The sequence below is a fragment of the Episyrphus balteatus genome, chromosome 3 (assembly GCF_945859705.1).
Source record: "Episyrphus balteatus chromosome 3, idEpiBalt1.1, whole genome shotgun sequence".
Lineage (NCBI taxonomy): Eukaryota > Metazoa > Arthropoda > Insecta > Diptera > Syrphidae > Episyrphus > Episyrphus balteatus.
In genome coordinates this window covers 66234145-66249296 of record NC_079136.1, presented here as the reverse complement: position 1 = coordinate 66249296, position 15152 = coordinate 66234145, and the positions used below count along the sequence as shown (strand labels likewise).

At 28.9% G+C, this 15152-nt stretch overlaps 1 protein-coding gene across 2 annotated transcripts in view; it reads left to right on the top strand.

The window, feature by feature from the left end:
• The first annotated feature begins 1843 nt into the window (after positions 1-1843).
• LOC129915457 (octopamine receptor Oamb) overlaps positions 1844-15152 on the top strand; it is a 166964-nt gene continuing 153655 nt past the window's right edge. For both annotated transcript variants that reach the window (XM_055995005.1, XM_055995006.1), the window contains exon 1: positions 1844-1976. The gene's annotated coding sequence lies outside the window, so the exon portion shown is untranslated. The remainder of the gene's footprint in view (positions 1977-15152) is intronic.

Below are 15152 nucleotides of genomic sequence, written 5' to 3'. Positions count from 1 at the left end.
CATATGAAAGTTAACGACTTTCTGTTTCAAGTCCAAAATTATAAATGTACCTAGGTACTTTCAGATCTACATACATTCACTCGAAAAGTTCATCATAAGAATAAATCATTCTTCACATTTAATTTTGAAATATTAAGAACAAAATTCTTTACAACAAAAACCCCCGTGTTTGCTTCCTATCGGCTAATGTACGTAAGTTTAAGTCAAGCGCATTATTTAAAAAAAAGTTTAAATAAAACTTTCAATATGCGTAAAAGCTATACAATAATAAAAATAATCATTCAATTTCTCCTTCTATTTTTTCGAAAATCAACAAACTAAAAGCTTTTGCGATGAAAAATTTCCCAAGTTGTTTTTCTATGTTTTTCTCCAAAAACAACTAAACCTGGAGAAAATACAATCCACAATTTATAATATTTTCTACTACATCACAAAACTGACACTGAAAAGCCCCACAAAACAAATGCCCGACTTTTAGTGTTCATCCAACAACCTGTCGTTCGTTGTCGTTATAGATAGTCTCTCTCGTATAAGCTTCAACAACTTTCCTTCTAACCGAAAAATAAATTTTATATTTATTCGTTCGTCGTGATTTTCAAGCAGCAGCAACTTTGAAGAATAAAAAACCCCAACTATACCTAACTGGTGGCGCTAAAGCTAAGGGTTGGCAAAAAAAAAGTGGTGCTCGTTGTCGTGTCGTTGTGGGTGGGTTTTTGGTTCATCATCATCATCGTCATTATTCTTTTGCTCTGAAGAAGTTGTGGAAACGTTATTCATTCTTCTTCAAAGTTTTTTTTTTTTTTTTGTTGGGTTTATAGTTTATTTTTTCATTCCTCTATAAGGATCTTTTAGACCATTTTTACCAAAACCAACCCCCAAATGAGGATTTTTCATTCAAGGAATGCAACGGATGTTTTAGTCGTTCATTGAATTTAGTCCCAAAAGGACATCCAGACAAATTTGAGAGTTATAATTTTTGAAAAACGGATAGAAAAAAAAAATACCCTTACATTTCTTGGATAACCGATTTTTTTTATTTAACTTCGACCACCAACACCTTTTTAAAGGTTAACCACTTTTTTATATTTTTTTTTTCACCTTGATGATGATAATGAAATAATACATAATATCTTAATAGTGAAGATATATTTATATATTTTTTTATAAATTAATTGTGAATTATTAATTAATATTTTTATTGTTCCTTTTGAATTGTTATCAAAAAAATCACAAACGCGTTATGTGATAATATTTCAGTTTTTTATTTGAAAACAAAATAAAAAATAAATTACACAAGAAAACAAAAAAAAAATAACAAAAAAAAAAAAAAAAATATTATTGTAAAAAATGTAAAAAAAAGAAAAATATTTATTAAAAGCGTGTACCTATATAAATGTAGATATACTTATTTATTTACTCAAGAGAAAAAAATACAAAAAAAAAAAAAAAATAATAATAATAATAAATAAATCAGTATTAATATCCATTTAAAAAAATAAAAAAGTTTAAGGTGTGCTTTATGATTTACTGTGGTTTTGCGATATCAATTTACCTAAACAGAACGTGAGTTGCGGTGCTCTCAGTTCGAAATATGCTATTACCGTGAAGTTATGTAAAAAATAAAAAAAAAAATAATTTCAAGATTTTTGCGATGCCATAATTAGTTTATCCCTGAGATTAAAAAAAAAATATTTATCAACACAAATTGGAAAAATAATTATTAACAAATTTAAGTGTTAAACAAAAAAATTTACTATGTGTTAAATTTAATTTTAAAAATTAAAAAAAAAAAAATATAAATATAAAAATAATTTTTAACAAATTTAAGTGTTAAACAAAAAAAAAAAAAAAAATTACTGTGTGTTAAATTTAAATTTAAAAAAAATTAACAAAATATTCGGCTGAATTTTTGCTGCTACCGGGAACGCCCTCTTACTGGTATTGGAATATATTTTTTTAAAAAAGAATTTATTTCGGTAAGTCTTTAAGCAATTTTTCATTAAAAATAAAAATCTCAAGACATCATAATTACTCTTTTTCTATCTCACTAAGGTTTTAAATCTATTTTTTTTTTTTTTCTGTTAGAGAGTGCAGTTTTATGGTGATAAATTGCAGGCACATGCAATATTTTCGAGTGTGCGGTTTTATATACATATTTTATTTTTAGTAATTAATTTGTTTGATAAGAAGAGAGATACAATATGGCAGGTGTGTGTGTATTTTTCAAAGTGCCCATAAGCACACGCACTTTAATTGTTGTTCACAAAAAAAGAGGACAACGAGTTTTTGAAGTGGGATTATTAAAAAAAAATATATATGGTATTTGAAATATGATGCAGCAGTGGCGTATGCGACGGGCGGCAATGGTATTTAGTTAATATGATGCATTTTGCATAAAAAAAATATGTAAATATGTTTGTATTTTTTTTTTTTATTTTTTTATTTGCACGATTAGCAATTAATTGAGGTGGGCTATTATGTATGCTAATACCACAGTTATACAAACATTTTTTTTATGTGATATGTTCATTTTATATTATGAGCAATATGCCCTGAAAGTTATAGAATTACAATCAACATGAAATTAATGAAGATTGATACAATATGTGATGGGTGATGCCTTGGATGAGGCATAACATGTTAGTTTGCATAAGATGTTAGATGTTTTGTGAGAAAAAAAAAAATAACATAATCAAATATTTATGACAATGGAGAACAAAGTCCAAAGGAATTCCGTGTTGTTTATTCAATCAAACAAAAATATTTGCAAAAATATTTTTTTTTTTTAAGATGAACTTATGATCTTTGCCAAAAAATGTGCTTTGGAATTTGAACACTTGAAAAAATTTTGTTTTGTTTGACTTTTTGATAACCATTCGAAATTGAGATAAGCATTTATGTGAAGAAGTCAATAAATTCTGTGCAAGATTTTTTTTTATTAATTGTTTTTTGATATATTAATAAATTTTTCAAAAAAAAAAAAATTAATTTTTTTTAAATGAGTTTTCATAATTTTTCCTTATCCTTTGATATCAAGATTTCCTAAACGATTTTATGGGAGCGTTTTTGTTGCAATCATTTAAGTCGTTTAAGAAATCAGAAATCAAGAAAATGGTTTTATAAAAATGTCTGTTAATAACTTTTAAAAAATATTTTTTTCAATCAAAATCGGGAGAGCTATTTTTTAACATTTTAATTTTATTTCAAATGATTTTGAAATTGTATGATCTTTAACACAACTTTTAACATGTCCTTAAAAGTTTTAAAACTTATTTGGGTTCTTTACTCTTCCATATATGTTGTTCTTTATTCGAAAACATTTTAACTGGTGTAGAAACCTGACAAACAGCAGCTGGAACTAAATAATTGAAGAACATTAAAAAAAAACTAAAGCCTAGTCTAAAGGCGAAACGAAAACGTTCATACAAAACCAGCACAACGAAATCGTGAACGAAAATTTTACTTTTCGTTGCACAATACGCAGCCTAGGTAACGAAATTCTTACCTGTGCTAGAATTGGAGAGTTTTCAATCGTTTGTCAATCCCACTTATTTGTGCAGGCAATTTTTCTTGCAGCAACAGTTTTTGGACTTTGGAAGCTTAGAAAAATCTTCGTTTTTCTTCAGCAGCGTACTAGGCTTATTGCTTTATCCGAAAAATTAGAAAAAAATTAATTTTCAACCACTGTTTTCTTGTTTTTTTCATCGAAAAAGGGACTGAAATTCCCATTTTTTTTACAATTTTTTTTTTTTATACATAATGGCCATAACTTTGAAAAAAAGATATAAAAAATGTTAATCCAGAAAGTCTTTTGTTTTTTTGGCTTAGAAGAAGTATATAGCATACATTATTGTTCTATAAAAAGATATTTTATCAGTTGTCCGATTTTTTTGATAGTCATAGGCATTTTGACATACGTAAGTACAGTACTGGATAAAACAAAGTATGCAATATCCGAACTCTCACATTTATGCTGTTCTCGCTCCCCGAGTCATCAAAAAGCTATCCCTAAGTGGTGACTAAGAAAGTCTATTACTATCCTTATATGAAAAAGAAAATAATTTAAGTTCTTAAAAGGATCCATTTTAGGCGGGACAAAAAAGAGTACGCAATGCAATATTTACAAATATATTTAAATCTCAAAGCTTCAATTCTCATTTTCTAGAGCTGAGAAGTGAGCCATTACCTTAATTAATGTTTCACATGGGTTTTTATTTTTTCAATTATCATATTTTACTTAAAGACTATAGTCCAAAAAAGCACACAGTGACAAAAATTTAATTTTAAGTGAGAACACTCGAGCTTTAAAATAAAAATTTTGATTTATTGAAATGAAAAATCATTAAAGAGCATTTTAAATAAATCAAACTACATTAAAAAAAATAAAAAAAATTCATAAGAAGTTTAAAAAATTAAGTACAACTGGTTATAAGGTCGGTTTTGGAAGAGAATTCTAGAATTCTCAAAAAAGTTAAGAAAAATCCGATGATTAGTAGTCTCAAAGTAATAGAGAATACAAGACTAAACATTTCGAATAAAAATATCATTTAGACGTTTTCTTTACCGTTTCCAATACGCATTCGGCTCATCGGCGTATTTTTTTTGGAAATTTAAGGAAACCAAATTTTTTAATTTAAAAAAATTTTTTTTTTTCATAAATCAAATTTTCGATAATAATAATTTCTACAAAATGGCGTACCAATTTTATTGAAGAAGAATATTTATGAAATAACACGAAGCCGCTCAACCAGCACAGGTACATCAGTTGGGCATTGGACTCATGAGTAGTTAGATGTTAGTTTTTTTTTTGAGCGAGATAATCCTCGTTTCAGAACTAACCACATAAACATTTTTTTCAGTACATTTTGAATCCTGTGTTAACTCACCAAATTCGCTGAATTAATCCTGCGATTAGATGACAGATCTATGCGCAAAATCTATTGAATTAAACAGATATATCATGAAACTCACATAAATTTTATCTCACATATTATGGACTCATTACCTATTGTTAGATAGAAAAATGTGATATGCCAATAGTTTCGCACAAAGAAATGCAGTTTCCTGCACTGAAAAACTGATACAAATTCCCTCATAATATTAGAATTAATCGTGTATTAAATCTGTGATCTCAATAAGTGTCGGTAAGCACATCGACAAAAATTTTTGAAACATATAACAAATCTTTTTCAACATTCGCACTGTAGCGCTGTACAATATTTTGCTTTTCATTTTTGCAAGTAATACACGTTTCATATTTGCCATTGTGTTCAGACAGTTGATTTAATCATTTTCTCCCTTTTAAAATTTTTTCAAGATCAGTCCGTTTGTAAAGTAGTTTTTAAATTTAAGATTTAAAAAAAAATGAAAATCAAATAGGATTAAGTAGTCTAATTTTTCAACGTCTGTTTATATTTTTTCAAACTTTTTGTTAACATTATTAAAATGACATAAATTTAACATAATATTTAAATCGTTTTAGCTTCAAATCATAAGTTTTAATCGTGTACCCAAGTAGCCTAAAAAGTACATTGAAAAATCTTAAAAGCATTTATTAAATCAACCAATAATAAAATTAGCAGGTACTCGATCTGTATTTAATTATACGTAATTTCATACTATTATAATAATAACATTAAAATATGAACCTTTGTTACAAAATTTTCGCTTAATATATATAAAAGGTCAAATCTTTTTATTAATTATATTTTTAAATGTTATAGCTTGCAATTTGCGAGTACCTACTCGTATGAAGAATTTGTTGAAATGAAATGATTTATAAAAATAAAAAAACAACTAAATTAAGACGAGTTACTTAATATTAAATGTTTGTATTTTAAAATAACTTCATTCTTATAAAAACGAATTTTTTCCAGTGCTTATTTAAATGTTTGTAAACAAATAATTTGTTTTGATCAACCATGTTCCTTTAACTATAAATGAAATGAGTAACTAGATCTGATTTATAAGTAACATCCAAATAAGTGGACAATTGATTCAAAGACAACTTGTTTTTAATATGATAATTTGGGGAATTTGTTTAAAGAACGTTTTAAAAAGCTGTGTCAAAAATAACACAAATAACATTAATTTGTTTTTAAAACAAATCAAAATAAAGCTTTGTAATTTTGTCAAATTTTTCTTTAATGTAATAACTTAAAGTAACACTTTTTTAGGAAGTGAAACAAACAGATCCTATGTAAGGTCCTTATGTAACAGAATAGTATACTTTCTCAAGTTACCTCATAACCTTAAAGATCAGACCTCAAAGATAAAACAAATTATTATAACCATTGGTGTATAAAATAAAATATGCATAACGGTGATTAATGGTGCGAATGTGCGCGGTATGCCCACGAAAAATATTCTGTTCGACATAATTTCCGACAAATTCCACTGTTTTAATTTTATTGACGCACGTGGAGATTATTATTGTGTAATAACTGGAGCTATAAGCACGCTAATATTCCGGTAAAGTTCATTCATCCTAAAAAAAGGTACCCAAAGTCTTAACATTTAAGAAATCGTGTAACAGTTTTGTGTTTTTGATTAATAAAGAAAAAAATAAGCGAAACGAGTGTTGGATCTAAAGTTATTTCGTCATTCAAGGAGCCTTTTGTCCCTAACCTCAAGGCCGAAATTTTCTTTCGTTCAATTTTTTGGTTTAATCTAAGTCCTATTATAAGTAAGTTGGTCAATTTTAACTTTATTAACCTCCTTTCAATTAACTTTAAGGCTCAAACACACTTTCTAACCGTCTCGTGCCTTAAGGTACTCATGACTTAACCCCATTTTAATAACAATAATTGTCCAACGATAAACTATGTTCGCACAATTACACTATTGGCAATAGTAATAATAAACCCTAGTAGCATTTTATGAAATCATAAAAATGATTTTACAAAAACAAAAAAAAAAACATCGTGTTTCAAGTTGATTTCTATCCAAAAGTGGCAGAAAGGCAGACACTCTACTAACTTAACTATTCACCCTCTTATGTAAATAATCTTACAACTTTATATCTTAAATATGGCTTCTTGTCATGAAGTAGTTCGTTATAAATATTATTTAACCTAAAGCTTGCTTTTAAAACATTACGTTTACGCTCTTATGCGACACATACCTACTAACTGACATACCTGAGGTACTCACCATGTTTTTAATCGTACAGCTATAAATTTACAAATTACTTTGTCTAGAGGTGTAAACCTCAACGCTCAACTTGTACCTACCTTACATATAGCTTTGTAGGATAGTATATATTTGAGGTTGAGCCGTGAGCGTCGTACAATGCCAAAGTCAAGTGGAAACACCGCACTAAAAGTGGGTAGGTATTGGCAGCCAAGCAGGCATGATATTAAATAAAACAAAAAAACGAAAGTAAATTTAACGATAATTATCTGCGATGAAATTAATATATTGAGAGTAGATATTAATATTAACCTTTACCGTTTCTCACCGCGCGGCGGCATCGTTCGTTTTCGTTGGAACACAATTTGGTTTATTTATTTCTTCTTTTTATACTCTGGCGTAAAAATTTTTTTTTAAATTAATTTAACCACGAATATTAATATTTTTAATGAACTATTTAATAAAGGCGCTACACTGGTATAAAATTAAGTCATATTCTTTTGCATATTTTTAATTTATTTTTTGTTAAAATAAGAATAAAAAAAAAATTATGGAAAATGTTAATGGGGACTTTGAGATTAACATCTAAAGTGAAATTTTAAATCTAAAGGTCTTAATTTTATTTATTTATTTTATTTATTTATGAGGCTTAAATACAAGCACACTTAAACTAAGCTTAAAAAGATAAACCTTAAACATTCTAAACTTATTCTAACTTAAAAACTAGAGGAAGCGGAAATTATGGGAAGGAGAAGTCGTAAAGGGATCTGCGAAGGGAAGAAACACTTATGTTGAAATCAAGGATAAAGTGGACATTATTAGAGAGACGCATCATTCTGGAAATGGGTTCAAACTGGCCATAGTTGGTACGGTGAAGAGGAAGGTGATAAAGTGAGACAGAACGAAGGTTACGTGGGTTAGTATTCAATATAATCATTTCAAGCAAGGCTGGACAGTCAATAGAGCCTGTTATAAGCTGGTGGACAAAAATTATGTCCGCAATGGCGCGGCGTTGACTAAGAGTCTGAAGGCTAATAAGCTTTAGCCGGTCTTCATAGGGAGGTAGATTAAGTTGATCGGCCCATGGGAGACCACGTAGGGCAAAACGTAAAAAACGACGCTGTACTGCTTCAATTCTGCGGGAGTATGTTATATGATATGGAGACCAAACTTGACTAGCATATTCTAAGATTGGCCTCACATATGTCATATATAATGCTTTTGTAACATATGGATTGGTGAATTCCTTAGACCATCGTTTCACAAATCCGAGGGAGGAATTGGCTTTATTTATAATGAAATCGATATGGGCGTGGAAATTGAGCTCCTTGTCACAAATGATCCCTAAATCACGGATGGATGAGACAATAGGAATAGGTAAATCGTTGAAATGGTAAATCCTTGGGGATTGGGAGAGACGTTTTCGGGAAAAATGCATGGTTTGGCATTTATTAATATTAAGCTCCAAAAAGTTTTTAGTGCACCAATTATGAAACAAGCTTAAGTCAGTTTGGAGAGAATGGGAATCTGAAGGAGTGGTAATGATTTTGAAAATCTTCATATCATCAGCATAAATGGAAAGGTCGGAACTATTTATTATTTTCTCAACATCATTAATAGATAAGACGAATAGCAAGGGGCCCAGATGACTACCCTGAGGTACGCCTGAAGTGGCAAAAATAGGTTCAGATAAGGAGAATCTAAAGACTACCTTGTACTGGCGGTTTTCTAAATAGGAACTAACCCACGAGATAAACGCAGGAGGAAACCCGAAGGCTTTAAGTTTAAGGTTGATAATTTTATGAGAGATTTTATCAAACGCTTTACTAAAGTCGGTGGTGATAACGTCAACATCAAAACCTTTCTGTAAGGCACGAAGGGAATTAGAGACAAATTGGGTTAAGTTGGTTGTAGTAGACCTGCCCTTAAGGAAACCATGCTGTAGAGGAGAAATAATAGATTTACAGTGGAAGTATATTGAGTCGTAGACAATACTTTCAAATAGTTTGGGAATACAGGAAAGCTTGGCAATAGGGCGATAGTTAGATATTTCATTCCTATTGCCTTTCTTAAAGATAGGAAAAATGAAAGAATCCTTCCAAGTGTTGGGAAAAGAGGACTGAGAAATAGATAATTCAAAAAGTCTCGTGAGAGGAATGAAAAGGGAATCAACACAGCTTTTAAGAAAAATAGCAGGGAGACCATCGGGACCAGGGGAGAAGTCATCTTTAAGTAAACTTATTTTTTCTCTCACTGTTGACGACTCAATTACCAAAGAGACAAGGGATGTTTGCGGGCAGTTACATAAATAATTGAAATAAACAGGATCAGGTTCGAGATTACTGTCACTAAAAGAAGATTTAAAGAAGTTTGCGAAAAGGTTGGCTAGTATTTTAGAATCAGATGATGTTGTGTTGAGAAATTTAAGAGTAGAAGGAAACCCGTCAGATTTTCTTTTTACATATACAAACTGGTAGAAACGGCGAGGATCAGAGATAAGGGAGTTTTGCATATTATTTAAGTATTCATTGTAGAGAGAATCACAGAGCGTGGAAAATTTGGTGGAAGCTTGTTGATAACAAGCGAAATTTGTGTAAGTCCTTGATAACAAGAATGATTTCCAGGAGTTGTTTCTTTTGTTGCGAAGAGATTTTAGTTCTTTACTGTACCACGGAGGGGATGACTCACAGCTTTTACGGGCCTGAAAAGGGACACACTGGATTATACATTCAAAAACAGAAGTGTAGAAGAATGTCAAAGCAATATCAACTGGGGTACTATTATTAAGAAAGAGGTCAAAATCAATCATTTTAATAAGGTCGTTCAGTTGCTTAAAATTAGCTTTACGGAAATTGAACGCAAGGGAGTCATCCGGATTAATAGTAAAATTGGTGTTATCATAGGAAAGAAAAAAGGAGAGAGGGGGGTGGAAATGATCAAGGGTAGATAAAAGGTGTTGACTTCTAGTGACAACCGAATTATAAGGGTCAGATGAGAAAATGAGATCCAACTGCCTATCTAATGAATTGGTGATGTTGCTCATTTGAAAAAGGCCGGAGGCAGAGAAACGGTCAACGAGAAGGTATTCTTTATCAGAAAGACTATTATCAGGAACAAATGAAGATTCGTCCTCAGATGGCACCCAAAGTACGTTTGGTAGATTGAAGTCTCCAACGATTATAAAATCATCATCAGGAGCTGTCATCTCATAGAGAGAATCAATTTCAATTTAACCACTATGGAAGCAATTGTTATATATAAGTTTGAAATTATTAGACCAGTTGGAAACTAGTTTTCAGAGGCTAAAAGTTGGAAAAACTATTAGCAGAATATGAGGACGAGGAGTTAGAAAATTTAGGATTAATGATGAAAAAACATTTTTGTATGATTTTTAGCAAAAGAAGAACTTGTACCGAAAAATATGTCCAATATTTACATATTTGAATAATTTTCTACATAACCCCAAAAATGTTGAGAAAAAGGCCAAAACAATTTTGTTTGTTTTAAATAGCCAAAAAAATTGTGAAAAAAATTTTGAGTTTGGAAAAATTTACTGTCGCATTTTTTTGGTTGAAACATTTAGTTCAAGATAGTGTAGTCAAACCACAACAGTGAATTTTTGGGATCAATTTTTTACTTGAATGGCAGTAAAAATTTTTTCAATATCATTTATTTTCACTTCATATAAAGTCCTTGCAATTTCAAAACAAAATTGAAAAAATTTAAATGAACAACGTTATGTTACATAACAACATTTAAAGTTTTGAAGCTGATTAATGAAATTATTAAGAATATTTAATTGAAATTAATTTTTCTATGATTAAACTTCATAGGAGACTTACGTTGTTCCTATAGTTTCAAATAGGAATATCAGAGAGCTTAATTATATGATTTTACAAAATAAAACTGAAATTTGCAGTAAAGTAACGCAATTCTTTGGTTTTGATCACTTTCTGTTTAAACTGTCATAAATATAGAAATATCATTCCAAACATCGATCGGTGCAAATGTTATTAAATTATAACCATTCTATGTCAAAAAAATTAATAAAAATGCCCATATTTTTTTTTCAAAATTCACTGCCCTAATTAGGCATCAAAAAGTATTATAATATATTACACAACTCAAAATGGTGGGATTTGATTTAAACAATAAAATTAAATTTAAATACTTTCAATGTGCTTTTGTTCAGAATAAAACATGTGGAAAATCAACTTTTGATATTTTTTTTGCGTGAATTAAGGAATCTGTTAAAAAAGTGGTTCGGAAGAGGTGACTTTAAGTGAATAAGTTTTGAACAAAGTAATAAATTTACGTTAAAATGATTTTTTCAAAACAAACAGTGAACTGAATTTTGTGTGGCTTTGGTACAACTTTTTGGTGCTTTTCTGTTCAGAACAATATTCTTCCAAAATATGTAATGAAATAACAAGGACAGAACCCCCTTGCTTCTTTGTTTCTGATCAACATAATAATTGATCAACAATAACTAAATACTCTTTAATGCATTTTATGGGTTACTAGCTGACCCGGCGGACTTCGTTCCGCCATTTCTTGTATTTATTTCTATTTTCGACTTTGTAATTTGTCATAATTCCCAATACAAAAAGGAAATCAAAACTTGAAAAGTTCGTCCAATTAATTTAAAAATATTCACTTTTAAAATTTAAAAAAAAGTGGCCTATGTTAAAAACGTTTTTTAAGTTTTTTAATTTACCATTGTGAAGCTTGTAGTGAATGTAGCGTTATGTGTGATATATCAAATGAAAGGTAATATTATCAGGATGCTCAATAAAGATAAATCAAATTTTTGTAAGCTCCAGATCAAAAGATGTAACGTGTTGGAAAATAGAGTTTTATTTTACCGATATTTCAAATTTGTCATTACAAAAATTATTGAAACGTTGTACAAATATAGTCTTGCCTATTATCTATCTACACTGTAAATTTCATTCATTTATCTATTGAAGAAAAAAAGATAAAAATAAAAAACTGTTAAAAACGGCCAAAAAACTTGGGACAAAAAAAAAAATTGTTTTTCCCGTTATTCGGTCAAAAATCGATTTAAAAATTCAAAAGTTTGTACATGCATGCGCATGATTAAAACCTATATTTCCTATAAATTTGAGATTTTTTGCAGACTTTTAAAAATTCCAAAAAAAAATAAAAGACTACTCAAAAATGTCCCTAAAAGTTAGGTTCTTTTTCAAAAATTTTTATTTCAAAATACAGGGCCTATGAAAAAAATCCGTTTTAGACCCCTAATTTTTTTTTTAAATATCTTTCTCATGGTGTAACTCAAATTTCTGTGCAAAATTTTGCGTACCTCTAATTAGTCTTTTGTCGAAGGTCTATGACTGCAAAAAACCCTCCCAACTTGGTTTTGAAATTTTTTTGAATTTTTTAAATACCTTTTTTAACTATTGAATAAATTTGTCTATCATTTAAAAAAAAAGTCAACTCTTTACGACTTACCGTTTAGAAAATAGCCTCTTTTTTCAATGTCGTGTTACCAATATTTACCCTATAAAATCTTGAATTTTTTTTGCCTTAAACCTTCTCCTCTTATGACTCTTTGATTTAAAAAAAAAATTAAGAAAATGAGTCAGTCTGTGTGGCCGGTTAGCGAACGTACACAAAACCAAACTTTAATATATATAATAGATGATATGACATACTCATAACTTTCTGTCATCGATATAAAGGCCTTGTTGGCACGAATTCCTTTTGAGTTTTTTTTTTTTAGATTTATTTAGTATGTCAACAGATAACAGAACAGGTTAATACGAATGACGGCTAAATTCTGGATGATCCCTAACTCATATTTTTGACCTACACGGGAAACCAGCTCAGGTTGCAATTTTTGTATCTAAAACAAAAAACCAAAGTTCTCCTTAAAGTTGACACCTAAACTTAGTAAACAATAACAACGAAGAAAAAAATAAAAAAAATAATAAAAAAATTATTATTAAAATTATTTTTATTTTAAGTGGAGCGATTGAATATAATTCAATTTATAAGTTCAACTGACCTCAACTCGTGCGATTTTTTTTTTATTTGAAGTCATTTAAAGGAATGACATTAGTTTGAAGAAAAAGATTAATTTTCTACGAAAAAATATCGCTGAAAGGGCCATAGAAAAGTTACATTAAAAAATATAGAAACATCCTATCTATTTCACTAGAGAATATTATAACTAAGCTACACAAAAATGGTTTTAAAAAAAAACGCGTTTAAAGTTTTGAGCGTAAAAATCTTGCGAAAACTATTGGTTTACTTATTCATCATTTTTAAATTATTTTGTGAGAGATTTAGTCAATAAAATAATATGGTCAGTAAAATTAACAAGGTATTATTACCCCTTGACTCGTCAGGGATATAGATTTGAACTTGCAAACCGCCCTTAAATCCCCTTCTATTTCCATATTAAAGTAAGAAAAATACTAATTTATGTTTACACCCAAAACGAATGAAAATTGCCAACGTTTTATGCCTCATCAGTTTTTTTTTTTGTAGGTACATATTTTTTTGGTATTTAATTTTGGTTTACGCGGTTAGCGAAACCAAGAATGTCTACAAAAATATTTCGTTTTTTGTACCGTTTTAAAGCCTCTTTGAGGTACCACTCAGAATATTCTTTTCAAAATGAAATTTTTGAAATTTTCAAAAAAAAAAATATTTGGTGCAGCAATATTTTCCACAATAGCATGCAAGAAAATAAAAAGTTGCTTCAACTTCCGAACTATTGTGTAGTTTTGGAATTCAGTGAATGATCAAAATTGTAAATTGATTTTATTATTTAGTCTGCAATTCAAATTTTTATTATTTCTTGGGGTTTCAATTAAAAGGTCACTTTGACGTATGAGTAATTTTTTTTTTATTGAAAAATCTTTAAAGTTCATGCAAATAATTGTATTCTTGATCAATTAATCAGCCAAGTTGACCTTTATTTACCATTCTTCAACTTTTCAAATGGTTTAATTAATCATGCAAAGATGCCGCACATAAGAGGCAACTTAGATTAATAAAAAAAAGTAATTCTTTCGCAAAAGAAAAACTATATCATCATAGATTTAGATTTTTAATTCACAATTTTCTTTTGGGTCAATATTAATTTATTCTTCTTCTTCAAATACCGCTGTTTTCACAAGTCAGTTATTTTGTAATCAATAAAAACAAAAACAATCTATAATCGAGATTTTTTAGTGAATGAAAACCAGTAATTTCTTCTTAAGAGGAAGTACCCTCTGCTTAATCTCACAGATGACGATGTAGAGGTAGACAATAGAATAAAGGCTGTAATCATTACATTGTGGAGCAAAATTAATACATATATTTTTACATGTTATAGCAAAATTTACCAATTTAAGAATTTTAAATTTAATTAGATCCTTTCCTAGAATTTTTTTTTCAGTTTCCCAATTCAAAATCCAGATATTTTTGAGATCGACCATGTTCTTTTTTTTTTCAAAAATAAAAACAAAATTAATCCCTAAATTGTATCCAATTGTAAATTTTAAATCAATTTTCTCGGTTAAGTAATTAACCCTTTTTACATATATATAAATTTTATCCAAACTTAATCCAAGCAGATGCACAGTACATACATATATTTACAAGAATCCTTTTGGTCTCCCTCTAAGCCTTAAGCAAAATAATTATGAGAATTTATGAATTTCAAAAAAAAATATTGTATCAGCTTGGTAATAATGACTTTTTTGTCGGTTTTTGCCTTTTTTTTTTGCATCAAGTGAGTTGGTACACAAAATACGTTGGAATTTCGGTTGAAAAAAGATTATGAATATCAACAAAAAAAAAACAAAAACAGACACAAAAAAAAAACAAAAAACGAAAAAATCCAATTTTAAAATGAGATTTAGAAAATTTAATTAAAATCAACTTAGCTGGCTAAAAAACAATTACCGTGTAGAATATATTTATCGGATTTAAGCCAATTATTTTTTGGGAGAAAAAGTAAAACAAAAAGCAACAGAAGGCTCATCACAAAAAAAAAACACACA